The sequence below is a fragment of the Artemia franciscana genome, chromosome 11 (assembly GCF_032884065.1).
Source record: "Artemia franciscana chromosome 11, ASM3288406v1, whole genome shotgun sequence".
Classification (NCBI taxonomy): domain Eukaryota; kingdom Metazoa; phylum Arthropoda; class Branchiopoda; order Anostraca; family Artemiidae; genus Artemia; species Artemia franciscana.
The window spans coordinates 4,499,021-4,515,687 of NC_088873.1; the positions used below are offsets into that span (position 1 = coordinate 4,499,021).

General features: G+C 33.8%; 1 protein-coding gene across 1 annotated transcript in view; it reads left to right on the plus strand.

Annotated features, from left to right (window-relative positions):
- The first annotated feature begins 2,270 nt into the window (after nucleotides 1-2,270).
- The window catches only part of LOC136032707 (protein Wnt-4-like), a 171,363-nt gene continuing 156,966 nt past the window's right edge, over nucleotides 2,271-16,667 (plus strand). The window contains exon 1 of the mRNA XM_065713011.1: nucleotides 2,271-2,364. The gene's annotated coding sequence lies outside the window, so the exon portion shown is untranslated. The remainder of the gene's footprint in view (nucleotides 2,365-16,667) is intronic.

Below are 16,667 nucleotides of genomic sequence, written 5' to 3' on the forward strand. Positions count from 1 at the left end.
CAAGTGATTTGGTGGAACAGATAGAGTTAAGATCATTGCTTGATTCAGCAGACAAAGAACAATATCTTATAACTTTAGAATAATCTTATTTTTAACTGTCTCTGTTATTGCAGCCTGATGGTTCGATGTTGTCATTACTATTATAAAGAGACTCACCTCACCAAACTGTGAAAAGCCAAAGGCTTAGCATGAATTTTTTTCAGGGGGTGAGGCACGAATTGAAAAAAAAAACACATCAGCAAATTTGTTGTACGCATTTTTGTTACATTTTTACAAGTCAGGCAATAATTTTGGGGAGGTTCAATCCTCCCCTCCCTTCCTAGATACAGTCTTGGTTAAACTACATGCTATAATAACTTTGTTTTGGGGTCATGATTGCAAAAACAATTATGTAGTTCAAACCGTTGAAATATGTCTTCATGTAGCTTGCCAAACAATTTTTTTTCGCGAAAATGGAGTTTTGTGGAAGGTTGTCATTTTTTCAAAGGAAAGTAACCGGTCCGATTGATACGTAACTCAATAATCATAGTTGCAGCAGTATATGCAATCTAAAATATGTAAAGATGTAAATATCAGGTAAAGATCGATGGTCTGAACTAAGCAAGAGTTATCCTTACATAGAAATTCTTATTGGAATTAAAGACTGCCAAGTGATGTAGCCCTAGTTCAGCTCATGCGCCCATTGCAAAATTTCATGCACGGTCGAAGAACGCGGCTTGGGAGTTGAATTTGCGGCATGGCCGAAAGCATAAAACAATATGGGCCTACTGTGTATGCCCTTTAGGGAGTTAAGGCGAGCTTGACAAAGGTGGCTCTAATCTATGCTAATTATGTGTACATACTGATTATTGTCTTCAAAGAAACAAATAAAATAAAGGGAAATATAAGTTGACGTTTTCTTATTTGCTCGGTAAAAGATATCGTAACCGTAATGTCGGTGCTATTGAGTGCACCCAGAAAAGCATTGGTGTAGCTAAAGACGTATTTTTGATAGCCCAGCTTCAATTTCTTCGAGTCAGCGCCAAATTCAATAATATAGGCTTGCAATTTGCAGAAAAAAATACTACCTAATTGCAACACTTTGGATTCAGGGATGGGGGTGTGATCACCTCCTGGCTTGTTTAGTTTAGTCTTTGCACCGTCTTCACACTGTTGTATGCTTTAACTCGCCTTTAAAGTCGGAATATATCTCCGCAGCCCTTCCCCTCCCCCTGTTCCTTTATCTGGTATTGAAGTCAAGGCTCTTACAGATTCCTAAAACGAATGTTTCAATCGGATAAGACTCCAAGAAAAAGTGTCACTGCGTCAACTTTTCCATCATTTTACTACAGGAGTTAAAACTTAAGAGCTAAATACCTTTTCAAGGGATTATTTTATAGTTTCTCAGCTTTAGAAAGGGTGTGCCCCCACCCCCACGAAAGGCATTTATTTTCACGAAGCTTTGTTAAGAATTTTTAGTCCTTCAACAATAATTTTACGAAATTTAGGCAAGCAGTGTCAGTTCCGGAATCTACTAGAATCCTAACGCTCATAAGCATTTATTCGGGTGGGACTTTGGGCCCTTAACCCCCACTGCAAAAACATCAGCATTTTAAGATTTCCCTATTTGCTTGTTTATTTTCATTTAATTTACCCTCTTAATATATGGAAGTTATAGACCATTTGTTTTTTTAAGATGAGAGATGGGTGTTTAGAGATTGAATTCTTTGCGTATTTATTTGATTTTAAATGAATAGTTATCATTTATTTGTTGTAGTTTTGCTTCTGAACAGGGGCATTTTAGGTCCCCAAGTCGAGCAACATGTTGTTGATTGTAAGTGCGATTTTAGCAATTTTTTATGAAATAAACGCATACCTACCTACCTACCTATCAAGAAAATTATGGATGCATGTCTGCTTTATCTGGTTCAAAATTATTATACTGGACCTGAAGAAGAAACATATTCTTTCACACGTTGAAAAAAAGTTTAATTGCTACACAAGTAGCCCCTTCCTCTTATAAATAAAAATTATAGAGCTTATTATAAGTGAACACATGTAATTTATTTCTTGATTTTGAACAAAGCAATCACTAAAAAGCATTTATGTTGTTGGGTTGACTATTTCTAATTTACTGACAAGCTGTTCATCTCGTTTCTCTTCTTCTCCTAGAAAAGGCTTATTCTCCTCTGGAGCATCTCAAGAAATCCCGAATACTGCAACGCTATTGGATAATCTGAGAATTAAGCCCCTCCTATTCTGTTCCTTTTTCTTTGAATTGGACTTTTCACGGTAGTACTAGTGTGGTTTTTGGATGTGTCAGTAATTTTAAATTTAAAAGGATTGTTTTGTCTTATACAGTTTTGGAACTTAAAACCTAAAGAAGTAAGGCCTCCCTAATAATAGGCTAATTTCAATGACCTCTGCTCAGGCTGTATCCAAAAGAAGGGGTACCCAGTTCGCCCCCCCCAAACAAATTTTTTTTTGCTAAATCTGAAAAGAGAACAAAATATATAGCAGCAAATTTGTGTCGCGATTTGCAAAGTTTAAAAGTAACAAATGGGCAGTATTTCAACATTTATTTTTGTTTCTTTTGAACAATTTTGGCTTCAATCAAATTTTTTTTCAAGCTTCATACCAGTGTTTATGTTGTCTACTCGTTCAGGGTTGTCTCGGGCCTATCCTCTCGAAATCACTTTTTTGGATTTGCTGTTACATCTTGTTGAAAGTGTAAAAAAAACTTGTTTTTCATTACCTCCCCTCTTTCTTTATTCAATTGCCCCCCCCCCCCCTGATATATACTCCAGGATACGTAAATGCTATTGTCGCCAGATGACTTACTTTTTTAGATTGCTATGCATTGTTATGTATTTCAAACTTTGATATCTACAATGCAGATTTAAAATAGCTTCGTAACAGTGCTGCCAGATGGGACGTTGCCAGATCAGACAAACTTGAGAGGGTTGCGCACTGAATTCTTCAAATCACTTTACTTTTATAGGTTTGTTCTAAATTGTGGCTGAATCATTTTTGAAATAAATATTGTTAAAGAATATCCTTTTCAAATGCCAACTAAAAAAGGTAAATTTATAGCAAATCATTAACTGGCTTTCGTATAAAGTGAACATACCACTCACTGGCTTTTTTTATGCTCTTTACAAATATAATAATCGCTTCTACCTGAAATTCAAATTTAAGTACTTGTTAACCTAACCCAAACTAAACTTATTATAAACTAGCTGTTGGGGTGGCGCTTCGCGCCACCCCAACACCTAGTTGGTGGGGGCGCTTCGCGCCCCCCAAGCCCCCCCGCGCGCGTAAGTCGTTACGCGCCATATTAGTTACGCGCCATTGTAGTTGTGTCCCTATGTCCCACCTGTGAATATAGATATATATATATATATATATATATATATATATATATATATATATATATATATATATATATATGTTTTTAACTACGTAAAACTTGCGAATATACAACATTCTTTGCTGTCCCATTGTCTGTGCATATAAATAGATTGTCAGGTTTACCGACTCTTGAACATGCAACATATAATGGTCCATGGGAAAACAATCCGTATTCAGATCTATACCTCATGATTCTAATGATTGCCCTTGAGCTTTGTTGATGGTGATTGCTAATCGACCATTCCCTGAGTCGCCATCGTCATTTATATATCCCCCTGTGCACCCCGGCGTCCCCTTTGTAGTTATGTCCCTGTGTCCCGGTCGTCATTTATATTCCCTGTGTCCCGGTCGTCATTTGTGTCCCGGTGTTCCAGTCTGTGATTTCTCTTTGAGTGTCCCGGGCGTCATTTATATTCCTTGTGTCCCGGTGTCTCCCTGTGTCCCGGTCGTCATTTGTATCCCGGTGTCCCGGTCTGTATATACATTCGTTTTTTAGTTTTGTTTTTCTCCTTTATTTTTTTCCTTTTTTCTTTTTTTTCTTTTTTAGTTTATTTAGATTTTTAGATTTTTTAGTTTTTTTATTAGTTTTTAGTTTTTTTGTAGTTTTTACCATTTTTTTAGTTTTTGTAGTTTTTTTTTTTACTTATGTCCTGGTCGTCATTTATACTCCCTGTGTCCCGGTCGTCATTTGTGTCTCGGTGCTTTGTTGATTGCTAATTTATATTATATTTATATTTATATTTTTTATATTTATTAATATTTTTTTAGTTTTCTTTTTCTCTTATTTTTCAGTTTTTTCCTTTTTTTTAGTTTTTTCTTTTTTAGTTTTTAGTTTTTTTTTGTTTTTTACCTTTTTTTAGTTTTTTTAGTTTTTTTAGTTTTTTAGCTTTTTTAGTTTTTTTATTAGTTTTTAGGTTTTTTTTAGTTTTTGCCTTTTTTTAGTTTTTTCAGTTTTTTTTTAGTTTTTAGTTTTTTACCTTTTTTTAGTTTTTTTTTAGTTTTTTACCTTTTTTAGTTTTTTTTCTTTTTAGTTTTTTTTTGTAGTTTTTACCTTTTTTAGTTTTTTTTCTTCTTTTGTATTAGTGTGAAATAATTCAGACGTCATATGCGGACAAACACGACGTCACTCGACAGACAGACAGACAGACATAACCCACAAACAACTTATTTTTATATATATTTATTCATATTTTTTTAGTTTTCTTTTTCTCTTTTATTTTTCAGTTTTTTCCTTTTTTTTAGTTTTTTTCTTTTTTAGTTTTTAGTTTTTTTTAGTTTTTTACCTTTTTTTAGTTTTTTTTTAGTTTTTTTAGTTTTTTAGCTTTTTTAGTTTTTTTATTAGTTTTTATTTTTTTTGTAGTTTTTGCCTTTTTTTTATTTTTTTCAGTTTTTTTTAGTTATTAGATTTTTACCTTTTTTTAGTTTTTTTTAGTTTTTTAGCTTTTTTAGTTTTTTTTTCTTTTTAGTTTTTTTTTGTAGTTTTTACCTTTTTTAGTTTTTTTCTTCTTTTGTATTAGTGTGAAATAATTCAGACGTCATATGCGAACAAACATGACGTCACCTGATCCATCCACAGATCCACACACAGACAACTTATTTTTATATATATAGATAATGGTAGCACTGAGAAAATGCAGTATTATTTTGTTGAAAACGGCGCGGATAAAACGTAGTATTATTTTGTCAGAAACGATGGATAACTCGTACTTTAATTGAAAATTCGTCATTTTTAAGAGCTTAAAAAGTACTTAAATTTGAATTTGTAGTAGAAGCGATTATTATATTCGTAAAGAACATAAAAAAGGCATCAAGTGGTATGTTCGCTTTATTGTAAGTCAGCTATATGAACTGTCATAGTTTTTTGAAAAATTCGTCATTTTTAAGAGCTAAAAAAAAGTGCTTAAAACCCAATGTAAGGTAGAAGTGATTATTATATTCATAAAGAGCATAAAAAAAAGGCACCGAGTGGTATATTCCCTTTTTACGAAAGCAGTTATAGGATTTGCCATATTTTTGCCCTAGAAAAATGACATATTTAATAAATACACAAACAAAACTCAAAACTTCTATAGGGCCATGACTTTAATAGGCTTTATCTTCTCCCCCTCCCGTTTTATTGTGCATGGTTAGTCTATCCTCTCCTGAAAATTTTAAAAGGGTGCCTGGATTATTTTTAAGCCCGAAAAACTTATTTCCTACACTTGATTTTGAAAACGGAGTCTCATTTGAACTAAAGATGAATAACTGTTTCAATTCAAATAAAAATCACGTTGAAAACAAATAGCCAATTATTAAGTAAAACAAATATATGAACTACGCTGAAAGAATAGCTATTTGAACACTCGTATCTAAACAAAAATATTGGACACAGGAACAAGGCCTCAGTAGGCCTGATTTCTTTCCCTCCCTTTTTCGTCCACATTGGCCTTACCCTCTTCTGAACTTTTCAAGATAACTTTTGGATGGTTTCCTAAAGTATGGAACAAAAATCTAACAGTTTGGTAAAATAGGTTTCATTAAAATTGCTTTGCAGTTGGAAATATTGTTCAAAATAAAAAAATTAAAAAGCCTTAAACAAATAAAAAAAACATTGTTATTCATGTTTACGACTTTCACTATTGCCAGTGTTTATACCAAGATTTCAACCTCAACCATGTTTGAAAACACAATATTTAAAAAATTAACTGAAAATAAAAAGATAACATTCACAATAAAGTAAACTTAAAAAATGTCTACAAATACTTGCCTTAAAAGTAGCCTATTTAGTTCTTAATTACTCTGAAAAAAATCATTACTTAAATATACAAATGCTTCATGCCAGTTATCGCCTTCTTTCAAACAGTTCGTGGTAACGAACTCTTGTAAGGAGCGACTCGGCTCAGTAGTAAACGAAACTCTAAAAATCGGAATTTTGATGCTAAAAGATACATCAAAAGAATCGGATTTTCATACTGATTTTAAATATATAAGTTTCATCAAATTTAGTACTTGTCATCAAAAGTTACGAGCCTAAGAAAATTTACCTTATTTTGGAAAAAAAGGGGGAAACACCCCCTAAAAGTCATAGAATCTTAACGAAAATCGCATTCAGAGTATCAGAGAACCCTATAGCAAAAATTAAAAGCTCCTGTCTGCAAAAATGCGGAATCTCATATTTTTTGCCAGAAGACAGGTCACGGGTGCGTGTTTATTTGTTTTTTTTTTCTTTTTCCCAGGGGTCATCGTATCGACCAAGTGGTCCTAGAATGTCGCAAGAGGGCTCATTATAATGAAAGTGAAAAGTTCTAGTGCCCTTTTTAAGTGACCAAAAAAAATGGAGGGCACCTAGGTCCCCTCTCACGCTGATTTTTTTCCCAAAGTCAACGGGTCAAAATTTCGAGATAACCGTTTTGTTCCGCATAGTCGAAAACCATAATAAATATGTCTTTGGGGATGACTTACCCCCCCCAGTCCCTGGGGGAGGGGCTGCAAGTTACAAACTTTGACCAGTGTTTACATACAGTAATGGTTATTGGGAAGCGTACAGACGTTTTCAGTGGGATTCTTTTGGTTTGGGGGGTTGGGTTGAGGGGAGGGGGCTATGTGGGAGGATCTTTCCTTGGAGGAATATGTCATGGGGGAAGAGAAACTGAATGAAAAGGGCGCAGGATTTTCTAGCATTACTATAAAAAAACAACAATGAAAAAATAAACATGAAAAAGTTTTTCAATTGAAAGTAAGGAGTAGCAGTTTATGCTAAAGTTTATCGCTCTTTATGCTAAAGTATTTTTAGTAAGAGTATAAAAGTTTGTTACGTAAGTTAATTCTTAAGTTACGTATATTTTTTAGTAATAAAAACGTTCGTTAAAAATTAAAAGTTCTAGTTGCTTTTTTAAGTAACCGAAAAATTGGAGGGCAACTACGCCTCCTTCCCCACCCCTTATTTCTCAAAATCGTCTGATCAAAATTAAGAGAAAGCCATTTAGCCAAAAAAAAAAGAATTAGTATGCAAGTTTCATTTTAATAATTTATGTGCGGAGAGCCAAAATCAAACATGTATTAATTCAAAAACGTTCAGAAATTAAATAAAAAAAACTATGTTTTTTTAACTGAAAGTAAGGAGCGACATTAAAACTTAAAACGAACAGAAATTACTCCGTATATGAAAAGGGTTTTCCCCTCCGCAATCCCTCGCTCTTTACGCTAAAGTTTGACTCTTTGTCACAATTCTAATTTTTAAAACAATTAAAAACTTTAGCATAAAGAGCAAGGGATTGCGGAGGGGAAAACCCATTTCATATACGGAGTAATTTCTGTTCGTTTTAAGTTTTAATGTCGCTCCTTACTTTCAGTTAAAAAAACTAGTTTTTTTTATTTAATATTTGAATGATTCTTCGAATAAAGTATGTATACCTCTCTTATTAAGAGGCACCAGAGAGTACAAGTCGGACATTACGTGACCGACTAGGCCACTTCTGCGTTGCGGCCGAATTCTCAGCTGGATAAACCCCTTTACTATGAACGAATAGTCAGTCTGAGACATGAAATCTATATATTTAGTTAATAAAAGTAGGCTACTTCACTTAATTCGAAGTCGTTTACGCAACCAAATACTAAGAAAAAGCAGTTAAGTAGTAATTCTAAAATGTTCTTAAGCCCTTATAATAATAAAGCTCTAATCGAACTTCAACTTTTTTTTTTAATAGGTAACTGTAAACATACCTAACAAGTGGGATATACAATTGCCTGCGTACAAATTTGTGTCTCGGGGGGTGGTCCGTAAACTTTGAAATGCATTCAAAACCATTCCACAAATATATTTTATATTTATACACAATGTATAAAAATCATAAACAAAATAGAATGTCAGAACAACTGTGAAAATCTCAGTTTCTTTAAGAAGGAGGGGGTGGAGGTCAAGGGTAATATATAGCACTGCCTAAAACCTTCACACCTTGTTCGAAGCCTCTTTTTCAGACTTCCCCACTATTTTTATATATTAGAGGAAAACCAAGGACCTGTGTTCTCTAGAAACAGTAATTCTGACTAAAATTTCATTAAATATTTCGATGGTCTAAATTCCTGGTTATTTCTTCTCATGACTTTCTGTTAATGTGTAAAATAATACCTTGCACAATAAAGTTTTTTTTTTGTCATCGTACAAAACAACAAACAAAAGAAATGTAACCTCAAGTTAAAGTCGCCGCTGCTCTGTTTTTGAAGAAATCGTTTAGTATAAAAAAAATCGTAATCTTTTTTTTTTATTTCAAATTACAAACTCGTCTTTGTAATTTTTTTTCGAGCAACGATAAAATGCCATGGAGCAATAACCATTCATTTCCTTGTCTTTAATTAAACCTTATCGTGTATTTAAGGCTTCTTTGATTGTTATGCTAATTCGTATATCTAAATGACGGAGGTGTGGGTAATGATCTTGACCTAAAAGGACTATTTAATGATACTTGAAAATAATCTAGACTATTAAAATATCAGGACCTGAAGTAATCTGAAAGAAATCTGAATAGACCTGATGAGTGAAATATGGAATACTAATTCATAAGTAAAAATGATGAAGGTATTAGTAACGATCTTGAACTAAAAGGGCTATTTAACAACGCTCGAAAATAATTTAATGTAGTAAAACAATCAAGATCAGAAAAGATCTGAGATAGTTGCCGGATGAAATCTGAATTGACTGATACGTGAAATATGAAGAAGAAAAAATCTATACTAATCCATAAATATAATAATAATGATATGCATATAATAATCCATAGAGATATTGGTAATGATCTTGACCTAAAAGGACTACTTAATATCGCTCTAAAATAATTTAGTCTAATAAAACAATCAGGATCTGAAAATTGTTTCCCCAGGAGTAATCGTATCGACCTAGTGGTCCTAGAATATCAGGAGGGTTCATTCGAATGGACATTAAAAGTTCTATTGCCGTTTTTCATTGACCAAAAAGAGTACAGCGCAACTGGACCTCCTCCCACGCCCATTTTTCCCTACAGATCAAAATTTTGAGATAACCATTTTGTTTAGTATAGTTAAAGGATCAAATAATTATGTCTTTAGGTGTAAAATGACCACCACAGTCCGTGGGGAGAGACCTGTAAGTTATGAAATTTGCCAATTGTTTACGTATAGTATTTGTTATTTATATAGTATTAGTAGAGTTATATTTGTCATTTGTCTTAGTATTTATATAGTATATAGCATATTATACGTATAGCATTTGAAGAATAAAAAATCTATACTAATCCATAAATACAAATCATCGAGCTATGGGTAACGATCTCGGCCTAAAAGGACTACTTAATATCGCTCTAAAATAATTAAAACATTCGGGATCTGAAAAACTTTCCCCAGGGGTGATCGTATTGACCCAGTGGTCCTAGAATATCGGGAGAGGGTTCATTCGAATGGATATTAAAAGTTCTAGTTTCTTTTTTTCATTGACCAAAAAGATTAGAGCGCAACTGGGCCCCCTCCCAAGCCCATATCTCCCCCAAAATGATCTGATCAAAATTTGGATATAGACATTTTGTTCAGTATAATTTAAAGATCTAATAATTATGTCTTTTGGTATAAAATGACCGCCACAGTGCATGTGGAGAGGCCTGTAAGTTATGAAATTTGTCCGTTGTTTACGTATATTATTTGTTATTGGGAAATATACAGACCTCTTTTTTTGGTAGGGGGAAGATTGTGTTTTGGGTAGATTTCTCTGGGGATGGAAACTCCAGGAGGGTGAATATTCTAGGGGAATATTACACTGAGGGATTTAACAGAACTACTATATGAAATTCTTTTTAATTGTCTTGTGCTCTCTTTGCCAAGTTTTTCATGTGGAGATGTTCCGCGGGAATTATCGAGGGGCTTTTTTCGGCAGGATTTGTTTTCTGGGTAATAATTTCCACAGAAGGGGGCATTTCTGGAGTGATCAAGAAATCGATTAGAGTATTTTTACAGGGAGGGAGGATTCTCAGCGAGGATAGAGCTGTCTGGAGGAAACTTGACGGGAGACGGTGCACTTTATGTTGGATAAAATGTCCACGGAGGAGTTTTGCAAAAGAAAGGGATATATTTCATATAGGGCGAGCCAGATTTACCGGCATTATTTGAAAAACGAAGAAAAATTATTCCGTATATGAAGGGTTGCCCCGTCCCCAATACCTTGCTCTTTACGCTGAAGTTTGACTGTTTACTAAAACTAAAACACATCTCGCTCCTTATCCCGATTTTTTTTTTTTTGAGCCACAATTAGATATAATCATGTGTTTTCTTGTCTTTAGTTTAATCTAAGTTTGTTAAAGCTCTTTTAATTTTTATACTAATTAGTAGATTCAAATGACAAAAGCGTGGTGATGATTTTGACCCAAAAGGATTGTTTAATAATGCCAGTAATTTAAACTAATAAAATACAAGTGTAAAAATTAGTTTTTTCCTCTATTAACCTTCTGAAAATATTGCCAAGCAAGATCATTGCAGTTAGGCTCCTTTGAGGGTTCGTTGATTTAAGTCAGGTCATGATCATTAGTACTAGCCGCGACCAAAGAGGAGGGGGAGACCGGGCAAGCTGCACCGGGTACCATTGCTGGGAGGCGTCTTGGAGGGTACTTGTGCTTTTTATATTTATTTTGGAGTCGGGAAAGGGTGGTTTTCCCAGGTACCACCAACCCTAGCATCAGCCCTACTTAGTACTGACTGTAGTCGATTGCAATTACAGGCAATAAATTGTTGAATTTTACCTATCCTTGTAGGAAAGACGAATTTAATCGAAAAGGCCTTTAAACGTAGGAGAAAATTGACTCGAATTCCACTTAAAAATATTTGTTAATGCAAAATTCGATGGCAATTTTCTATCCGTATAAGGAATTGTTTAAGCCTATCATATCATTAAGCATATTAAAAAATAACATTCTATATTTTGTAATAGTCACAGTGCGACAGCAAAACTTGTAAATCAAAGTATTTTGGGACACAAAAATAGAAAAAATTTTAATGTTAAAAACATGTCTATAATTGTTTAGTTTATTTGGAATATATTGAAATAACTCATTATAATGAGTGAATCATCACATTAGAATTCACTGTAGGTGATTTTAAGGCCTTCGACAATTGGCTTGGAAAACAGTAGAGCGTAAATTGCTTCGTTTTAAACTGCCCGCGACTACAACTATGTTAAACAAAGACTATCGAGTTCTAACAAAGATAAAGTACACAGTTGAAAAACTAATAAAAGTATCAAAATATGAGTTTCTAATCATTGGAAGAAAATCATTTAACGAAATCATTTATCAAATTTAACATTGCTTATCAAAAGCTATGAGCCGGAGAATGTCTGTCTCTTTCTAGAAAAGCAAAAAAATGCGTCAGATTAAGCAAATCTGAGAGCCAACTCCAAAATCTGAGAGCCATCCTCCAGCTTAAGAAATGCAAAAAAATTATTTTTTCGTAAAGAGTGATCATGGATGCGTATCTATTTGCTTTCCCCCTCTCAATCAAAGGTCATATCATTGTGTTGAGGATTTTTCGATCCCTGGTAAAATGAGAAACTGAACTTCGGCAATGCTTCTTCTGATGTGATGCAAAAACTTTAAAGATCCGATCAATGAACATTTCGAAAGGATGCATTATCATTTTGCAATGGTTTAGACATAAGAACAAGTTAATTGCAAGGATAATTGTATTTTACAACATCCACAAAATTGTAGCGTAAAAACTTATACAGTGCACTTCAGTTTCAGTGCACAATTGTCAAGTAGTATAATAAAGTTGAGAAAGGAATATAATGATTCTATAATTTGAAGTTGGGTAAGGGTATACACAGAGGTTGGGTATATACTCGACTAGGAACTGCCGTCGTAGCCGAGCGGTTAGCACGCTAGACCTAAAATCTTGTGTCCGTGTCGACAGGGGCTCGAGTCTCGGTGTCACTGGCTATTTGATTTGGAGGGGGATAGTGGCGTTACTCTGTAAACTCAGCCACAGTCGAACTCTAAATGGGCACCTGGAGAAATCTAGGGAAGGTAAACAGGAAGGGCGTGCGAAAGCACAGGATGGCTGGTCCCGAGCCTCCCCCCCCCCTATTGCACTTCGTGGCTCAAGGGTCAGGATCATCGAACGCGGATCTGTACTGCCTGTAGGAGCTCTAAAGCCCAATACCGTATTATTTATCTTTATATACTAATGTACATCGTCCGGCAAACTGTTCAGAGCAAGGTAAATTTGCAGTTGAAAACATAGTTTAGTTAAACTGAAAGTGAATGCATCACTAGATGCCGTTTTTTTTATATTCTTTCAAAAGACGATAATTGCTTTTGGCGGAGATTACAGTTTGACTTTGAAGGCCTAAAAGGGCTCAAAATAGCCCATAGTAAAATAGTTGGTAAAATTCTAGTTAATTGACTTCTTGCTATCTCGGAAAGGGTTTAGGTTAGGAAAATGAAACTTTCAGGGATGGGTCTACAGGCTAAAGTATGTACTGGGAAGGTATTTTAAAGTACCCACCTCCACTCCTTCTCCCTCTAGAGGGCCCTGAAATTTGCCTACATGACATGTCTATACCTATTGAAATTTTGACGAAACAACATTTTACCTTAATTTTCAGTTACCAGCCGCTTTTTCTCTGCCTTTTGTTCTGAAAATGCAATTCCTGTTATTTGAGTAGAATTTTGAGCCATATCAATGATGTTTTTTAGGAAATGTATTTGCATATCTTTAAAACCTTATAAAATGGAACTGAGCATAGTTATGAAGCTGAAAACAATTTTGTTGTACCTCAATTAAGCAAAGGATCTATTTTGCAAGGTTTCACTTTAATAACACACATATTTTTAAAGGTCATCAAAGGTCAGGGCCCTCTAGAGGGAGAAGGAGTGGAGGTAGGTACTTCAAAGCATCTTCCAGGGACATACTTTAGTCTGTAGATTAATCCCTGAAAGTTTCATTTTCCTAGCTTAAACTCTTTCTGAGATAGCAAGAAGTCAATTAACTAGAATTTTACCAAATAGTTTAAAATAGTATCTAAAAAAAAAGTAACTGGCTAGTGAGAAGAAATTGCCATCTGTAGCTGATTCAGGTGTGTTAATTATTATTTTCGCTAGTCTTAGTAGTAAAATGTTAGTATGAAAACAAATTTGCAGAATTTATTTTAAAAAGAGCCAGAAACCCCTCTGACGTCAGGTTTGCGAGACTTCATTTTCTAGGAGCTTAAGGTTTTTCTTAAATATTTTTGCAAATTTGTTATTAAAATAATATTTTACTATTGCAAGTCAAATGTAAATAATTTTTTTTTCTCAATAGACAGTCAAAAAAAAAGAAAAAAGAAGAAAGTTGTAAGTACCGCGACAGGTCCTGTGCTTTAGCCACAACAGAATCAAGCCAGATTGTGGGGTTGACAACACGAATCTTCAGTAGTCAATGCCAAGCACACCATCACCAGCAGATCACGGCTGGGCAGATTTGCAATAGAGAGTCTATATTTCCAACTAAAACTTATCCACTCAAGTCTCGTAGTATGAGACGTCAGAACTACCTAACCGACGTTGTCACGAAATTAGTGTCCGTGCCCCCCCCCCTCAGTAGCTCTTCTGAGTGTTTTCCAAGATTTGTTAGTTAATCACTGAAAAACAGAACCGACCCTCAGGGAAAACATTAAAATGTTGCCTATTTTAATAGCCAGTAGTTCATTGCTCTTTGTACTGAGCTAGAGTAATTTCAAATTTTGGTTTCTTGTTATTCATTTATTGAATAAAATTTTCTATTTACTGTTGCATTTTATGCATTATTCGAAAGTTCAAATAAAATTACGCAAAATACCCTTTAATTACAATTCGCTATTGAACGCTGGCAAAGCCAAAAGTTAATCTGGGCAAAAACCTTATAAAAAATATCGGTTTTGATATATCGAATATTGAATATGAAAATATCGATATATCGGTTAATCAAAATGTCTCCCAACACTACTTTAAACGAACATGACAATATCAAATAATTAAAATTAGCAAAATAGAATTCTTCCACTAAACTTAATGTTTTAAAATAATGTTATTATTTAGCCTTGTGCTAGTGTGGTGGAAGTAACCATGCTTACCAACCGTGACTTGTCGTATAAAGTTCGGAGGGGGCTCATTCGATTGAAATAACAAAAGCATTGGAACCTAATATTAATAACATTATATCAAAGAATCGGCTTTTGATGGTGATTCTAAATCTCTTCTTTTTCAATTTGAACATTAAACATCCCAAGTTATTAGTACACAAGAAAGTTTACCAAATTATAGAAAAAAGAACCAAAACAGTTCAAAATGGGGTAATCTTAATAAAACAAAAAATGCAGCATCAAATTTAGCATGTCTGAGTACCCATGAGACCATAGCTGAAGCAACTACAAAAGAAAATGTTCAACTTTATATTTTACCTCAGAACTGTTGCTTTTTTGTGTTTTACTACTATTTTTAATTCCTTTTTTGCATGAGTGATCATATTGATATAGTTGTTTGCTCTGACAACACTTAAATTTCTTATACTTATAAAGTATATAGATAAAGCAATCAAATGTATCGGTTTTAGTGTTCAAAATCAGATAGAAAATATCAATAATACTCAATAAGGTTAAACATTTACAGCCTTTCTCAATAACGCCCAGCACTAGAAATTCTTATTTAATTTTCTTCATCTTACTTTTAACGCTTTACTTTGAACAAACTACTTTTAAAATGCTTTACTTTATTGTTACATATCCTGAAGGCGTTAAAAGTATCGGTGTTTGATAATAAATATCGATATATTGATACTGTTCAATAATGTGTGTTCAACACTTCGGTATTGCTCAATAAAACTAAATTCTAGGAGTTCCGATCTTATTTTTTTAAGTAGGCTATTGTTTTGTGCATTTTTTGAAAATATTTCACTTTTTCATATCTATATACTTTTACGTTACTCGACATACTTTTATCATTATCTTTAAAAAAAATATTTTTCTCTAAACTTTGTTACCCATCAAAAACTCGACAGAGAGGATTGATAAAAATTTTAACATAGAACTATACCATTTTATGAAATTTAATTAAACACATAAAAATGAACAGTGTTTTTTTGAAAAATGTACTTACTGATATTTTCATTGTAGAATTTTGGGGGACGAAGAGGGTCATTATTGTTCATATGGATGGAAATTCCCTATGACTTTTGATCTTCTGCACGGATGAATTCATCAGAACCTCTACAATACGGTTCGCTGAACTATAAGTACATTAATTGAAATATTTTATATAAAGAGAGAAAGAGAAATATCACCATTTAAAATTGCTGAAAACGAAGTTCCTATTAACATTTGCCACCTGTGACCCCCTCCCCCCAAATAAAAATATTCTGGCGGGTCATATTATTCACAAAGCTTGCAGTTCGACATACAGTCAGTTCCCTGAAAAAGTTCATTAATTCAAGTATTGTCATTATTATTTTCATTGGTCTTAACAGTAAAATGTTAATATGAAAACAAAATTATAGAAATTAAAAAAAAAACAGAAACTTCCGAAAAATGACGTCAGTTCTGCTGTGACGTCATTTTCGGAGGATTTTAAGCTTTTTTTTTCAAAATTCACGTACATTCTTTTTTAGAATAAAATGTGTGGTTGCAGTCACAGTCTTGAGTTACCTGAGTCGCATTTTCAAGTTGTTGCAGTCAAAAGTAGTCATTGTTGAAGTCACAAATAGGCATATTTACAATTAGTCGTCGTCAGAAGTAATTTTACACGCAGTAGCGGTTGCAAGTAGCAGTCACTTTGATAGTTGTAGGTGTAGTGACTCTGAAAGTTTAAAGTTAATACCCTTAATGGTTCCTATGTTATTACAGTTACATCTTCTAGATAACCTGAAAGCACATAGTGTCTTTGCATTTAGCTAAAAACTCGTCGAAATTTCATCACAATACCCTTAGCCTTTTCAGAGACATCCAGGATCAAACATTCTACCCACCCTTTCCAATGACAAATCCTGCTTGTTTTTCTTCAGAGGCAACGCAACAGCGTTGCCTATAGTAAAGGCCACAGGGCCCCAATAATTCATCATTTATTATTTTTTCCCAGATGTACTTCATGTGAAAGGGGTAGTCTTATAAACTTCGAATGGGCTAATTTGATTGGAAACTGGAAGTTCTAGCGCCCTTTTAAGAGTCAAAAATGATCAGAGGGCAACTACCCCCCCACGCCTTTTCCCACAAATGCATCCAATAAAATTTTGAAATCCTCGTTTTGTTAAAAACAGTTCAAAGATTAGATAACAAA